This window comes from Cebus imitator, unplaced genomic scaffold (assembly GCF_001604975.1).
Source record: "Cebus imitator isolate Cc_AM_T3 unplaced genomic scaffold, Cebus_imitator-1.0 Scaffold154, whole genome shotgun sequence".
NCBI lineage: Eukaryota > Metazoa > Chordata > Mammalia > Primates > Cebidae > Cebus > Cebus imitator.
The window spans coordinates 1,258,879-1,264,775 of NW_016107469.1; the positions used below are offsets into that span (position 1 = coordinate 1,258,879).

Consider the following 5,897-nt stretch of genomic DNA (forward strand, 5'->3'; position numbering starts at 1 on the left):
TGTCCCAGAGACAGAAGTGTGCCTCGTGATTACATCCACACAGCTTGCCCAAGGGCATTGAAAGTCTAGTGGATACAATTAGAAACATTTTTATGTCCATATCTTCTTCTTTTTTTTTAATTTGGGGCACCCAAATTAAAAGACGGGCACCCAGTCTTTTCCATGTAATCTTAATGTTCACTTTTAGAAGAAGTTTAAACTATTTTATCTGAACACTTTTAGTAAGTATTTTACATTTTTAAAAGTAATATAAAGTTATCTCAAAGTCTGGAGCTGGGGAGGAAACTGAGGATAAAGAAAGAAGGGGTTAAGATTCTGGGTTCTAGAGCCAGCCACCTCATCTCCACTTCCAGCTCTGGGACCTTCACCTCTGCTCTGACCTAGAGGTTTAACAAGTTAACAGTGGTTCATGAAGGATGGTGAGGAGGAAAAAAGATAATAAATGGAACGTGCTTAGCAAAAGCCTAGCAACGAGCAAGTTCTCAAAAAGTGTTGTTACTGGGATTTTTTTCTTCTCTCAAAAATATACTGCTTTTCCTACATTTACACAAAAATTTAGTATCCTAAGCTTAAATTCAAGGGGCCAGGTGCAGTGGCTCATGCCTGTAATCCCAGCAGTTTGGGAGGCCGAGACGGGCAGATCATCTGAGGTCAGGGGTTCCTGATCAGCCCGGCCAACATGGCAAAACCCAGTCTCTACTAAAAATACAAAAATTAGCTGGGCATGGTGGCGTGTGCCTGTAATCTCAGCTACTCGGGAGGCTGTGGCAGGAGAATCACTTGAACCTGGGAAGCAGAGGTTACAGTGAGCCGAGATCATGCCACTGCACTCTAGCCTGGGTGACAGAGCAAGACTCCATCTCAAAAAAAAAAAAAAAAATTCAAGAGAATGTATTGCCCCCGTTTTAACCATAGAAAGACTGATATTGTTCCTTCTCTCCACACGGTGGTGCTAATGCAGCACCACCATGGAGCCGTACTGCCAAAGACAAAAACATTCAGGGCTGCTAATCGCGACAGCAGTCTAAGCGGCCACTTAAAGGCCATCGGGAGTACATGCAGACCTTAATTATTATAGTGTATTTTTCAAAAACAGATTAATCATAAATTTTAAAGTAAAAAATTTAAGTAAACAGATTCAAATCAATGAGAGGGGCAGATCATTTGCAGTTTTTCACCAAGATCTTGCTCGTGACATAGGTCAGCATCCTGATTTCTTTTCCGTGATTTATTCTCACGAAACTAGAAGTGACAGCAAGTATGTTTGGTGGTTCTGTGAAATGGTTCTAGCTATTTGGCTCACATGTAGATCTAGAAAATATGAAGAAACGTCTCACTAAAGTGAGAAGTGAGTTTCACACTACTTTTCATAGCCTGTTGGATGCTAATTGAGCAACATTTTCAGGAAATGGCTGGTATGCTGACTGTTTGAACCTAGGAGGTTGCAGCAGATGGAACCCAGATCCTCTGCTGAATTAAATGGAGCTCTGAAAATCAGTCCTATATGTTTGGCTATGGCTTATTCAGTACTTTTCAAACATGCCCAATGATACATCACTAAGTTATTTCTCAAATCAAGAAAAGATGTAATCAAGTTTATAAAGAATGAAACTATTAGAGATCAAGCTATTTATGCCACATTTCATCTAGCTCAAACTAGGGAAGACACTGTGCATGCTGTTGAACTAAGCTACCTGAAATCCCTGAAACGATCCATATTGATATTAATGTTGTAAATAAATATTTCTAATTCCTCTTTCATTCCAGGTCTCTTGAGCATCTTCCTCAGCAATAACCAGCAGGCTTCAGTAGGGAGAACAGCATTGTAAATTTGCTGCCCATTTCTTTGCACAGCACATGAGACAGTTGTCATTCTTAGTTCATTTTTTTTTTTTTTTCGACAGAGTCTCGCTCCAACCTTCTTCTGAGACGTGGTGTTTCATTCTTGGAATGTATGTCTATTCCAGAGTCAGTGATCTGGTTTTGGTGTTGTTTTTTTGAAACAGAGTTTTGCTCTTGTTGCCCAGGCTGGAGTGCAATGCTACGATCTCAGCTCACTGCAACCTCTGCCCCACCAGGATTCAAGCAATTCTCCTGCCTTAGCCTCCCGAGTAGCTGGGATTACAGGTATCCGCCACCACAGCCAGCTAATTTTTTCTATTTTTAATAGAGACGGGATTTCACCATGTTGGCCAGGCTGGTCTCTAACTCCTGACCTCAGGTGATCCACCCACCTTGGCTTCCGAAAGTGGTGGGATTACAGGCGTGAGCCACCGTACCAAGCATAATAACAACAAAAAAATGTAAATTTATCAGACAACAAACAACTTATATGAAGATATGCCATAAACTTTATCCTGTTTTCTGACTGTTAGCACATGGATAAACTAAACAATGTAGTCATCTAGTGCATGTGCAAGCAGTGTAAATGTTATAATAAGACTAAAACAAAACATCTGTGAAAATAATCATTAAATTTATATGCCAAATTTATAAAATGCATGTGAACCAAATTGCTCCATCATATTTTCCTCTGAAAGTGCCAAACAGCCTACTGAACTACACGTTATGCTTTCTGTATCCTAAGTGACTCTGTTTCCAGCCCTTTCCTTCCTCAAGAGTTTCAATCATTATCTGCTAAATCCTCTCTTCTCATTTTAATCCAATTCAAAAACTACAGGTTGAGCTCCTCTCTATGAAACACTCCATAACCGTCGTGACCTGAGGGCAAGTGAAAGATGGTCCCCACGTTCCTCCGTTACCCCATATGGCCTAAGGCAAGCTTAGGCTCTGCGATACCAGACAGACTGTGGAATCCTGAGAACCAGGGCACAAGAAACAAGCAAAGGGCTGAAAAAGCCCACAGGGACAAGAAGTCAAGCCTGACTCTTCCCCTGTACTTGAGAATAAACGTGAACGTGCTTGTTTGATCTAGCTAACTCCTCTAACTGCCTTTTTGTTTTGTTTTGTTTTTTTCTTTGCATTTACTGACATACTTCTCAAAAGCATGCTCTAGATCCATGGTTTCCATTGCTTCATCACTTCCTTCCTCCTTACCCATTGCAACATACCTCACAGTTCAACACTTCAGTATTCTCCATGGTATTTGATCTCTCCCTCTCTTTTCTGCTACATTAAGTGAGTGCCTCTCAGGGGAGCAGGGGTGCATTTCAGAACGGCTGGTAAGGCTCTGTCAACCTCCGCCTCAGAATCACCTGAGTTACTGGTTCTCAAGCATTGCACGTGAAGATCATGCTCAGGCTTTGTAACAAGTAAACTTGGCTAGGCTAAACAATGTTTCGCAGAATTCCCTTTCTGGTTAGGGTGGACCAAGGAAGACATTTGGGGGCAATTTTGGGGGTGAGAAGTAAAGCAACATCCACTTCATAGCCCTCATACATTGTCGCTTATCTGTTGGCTCATCATGTTGGCATAAACCAGCAACCAGACCTGTACCTGGGCCAGGTGAATGTTCTTAGCCTTGTGACAAAGGGGCCCAGTTTCTGCAGGACACCACACCATCTAGGTCAGAGGCAACAGGAATTTACATGGATTTTAATCCATCATCATGGGCCCCAGCTGGTTCTTACTTTTTCCATCCATCCCCCACTTCACATCCTTCTTTTCTTCCAGTGCGCCTGTCCTGTCCTTCAAGCTTCAGCATCAAACACAAAGACAACATCTTACAGAGACTCCTTACCCAGCTCCCACAATTGCATATGCTCAAATTCCTGTAACAGACCCCTTCATGTATAGGTAAGCTTCTTCAATTGAACCCTGCCTGAGAAACTCCTCCAGACGAATCATGTCTGATGGTCAGGTGAAGCCCAGACATGAGCATGTGTTAAAAACTCTCTGGATGTTTCTAACATGGTTAGACAGCATCTGCCCTAGGTTAAAAACCTCTACATCCAATTGCAAATCCTTGCCAGAGTAAGCCTACAGTGGAGGGGAATCCTTCAGCTGAGCTAGACTTGTGAAGAATCTAAAATCCTGCCCTAACCTATGTGTTTTTCCTGATTTATTCTTCCTTTTCCTTTTTCACAAATCCAGCCTCTGCCCACCTCACAGCCCACTGCAACCTCTCAGTCTTTCCTCCCTCCCCACCTACAGCCTCCAGAATGATCTGGAAAAGTAAACATAACATCCTTCCATGCTCAAAGGCTTTCAGCAACTCCCTGTCCCCCAGGGATCAAATCTAATCTCCTTAACTGATATTCAAAGCTCTCCAGAGTCTGGCTTCTTCCTACCTGGCCAACCTATCTTCCCTCTTCCTTCTCAGTATAAACCCTACCAGCTTTCTGAACCTCCATCAACCAAAGAAAGAATCAAACAGTGATTGCACAATGCAAAGGAAAACGTCTTTCCTTGGCCTCCTTGGATTCTGCTAACCACCAAGGCCACAGGCCGGGTAACACCCACTGCAACCTCTGCATCATCTCTTCTCAATCCACTTGCTGCCTTCCTCTTTTAATACCAGTAAGGGTTAGAATTTACATATGGGTTCTCATTGAATGAGAGGTAGAAAGAAAGTAAACTACAAATTCTTTTTAGAGGCACCTTTAACGCTTTAATACTTTAATGTAGCAGCTGACCACTTCCTTCATGTCCAATTCATGCTGCTGCTGCTATGATCCTATTCCCAGAACTGAAGGAGAAAGAGAGGATCTTCCCAACTCTCCATCACAAAACCAAAGACTAAACCGTAGGAGATCTCACACTCCTTGCCCAGTGAGGGAATGTGTTCTCTTCCCGGTCCACAAGGGGGCATAGTTTTAAGGGCAAGAATTTCCCAGCACCATGCTCCCCTCCCATCTCTCTCCATCCAGGAGATTTAATGGTTTCTGTTTGAGCTCCGGAAGAAACTAAGAGTCAATCACTCCAGGGAAAGTTCTAAGGAACTCCTTTCATTGGCCTGGGGTCTTAGAGAAGTGGGGGCTCCTCCCAGGTTAAAAGTCCCCTTCTTCCACACCCCTTTGGACTCCATCTTTGAGTCCCCTTCCAGGAACACTCCCTTCGTGGAAGCCATCTTTCTCTCACCTGGATTTCCCCTCGGGGGCGCCCTTCCCCACTCTCGTGGAAAACTGTCTTCTCCTCTGAAACTCCGTCTCTCTCTCTATTCCCTTCCACTCAGTGTGGAAGCTGCTTTCCTCTCCTGGATTCCATCTTTCTGGATTCTCTCATTCAGTGTGAGAGTTAGCTGTTTCTTTCTCTCTCTTCCTATTTCTCTCTCTTTAAATAAAATCACTTTCTACAAATACTTTTGGGTCCAGCATTTACTGCGCACTGTGCCATGGTCCCCTCTCTCATTCTTGGAAGGGCAGAAGACCGAGAACCTGGAGAAACATCCTCTCAGGGGAGCTGAGGGCACCCTGAACCCCTAAACCCCAACATTACACCAGCATAGAAATTTCAAAACCAGCACCTAGTCTGCAGTAACCAATAAGCCCTTCTTATATGCTAGCATTCTCTACAATAATATATGAACTCGCTTTGAAATTTCCTTGCTCAACATAGAGGACTTCCTTACCCCAGGGGTCTCCTATTTGCATCTTGGAAAGAAGGCTTTACACACCTAATGCATCTGCACTCAAAGTTGCCAAAGTCTCTCTGGGCCGGCACAGTGGCTCACAACTGTAATTCCAGCACTTTGGGAGGCCAAGCAGGGTGGATCACAAGGTCAAGAGATCAAGACCATCCTGGTCAACATGATGAAACCCCATCTCTACTAAAAATAAAAAAATTAGCTGGGCATGAGGGCGTGCACCTATAGTCCCAGCTACCCAGGAGGCTGAGGCAGGAGAATCGCTTGAACTCAGGAGGCAGAGGTTGCAGTGAGCCAAGATTGCACCACTACACTGCAGTGTGGTGACACAATGAGACTCTGTCTCAAAAAA

At 43.7% G+C, this 5,897-nt stretch overlaps 1 protein-coding gene across 7 annotated transcripts in view; it reads right to left on the minus strand.

Moving 5' to 3' along the window:
• The window catches only part of RAB27A (RAB27A, member RAS oncogene family), an 86,157-nt gene that overhangs the window by 16,108 nt on the left and 64,152 nt on the right, over window positions 1-5,897 (minus strand). The gene's annotated exons all lie outside the window — the stretch shown is intronic.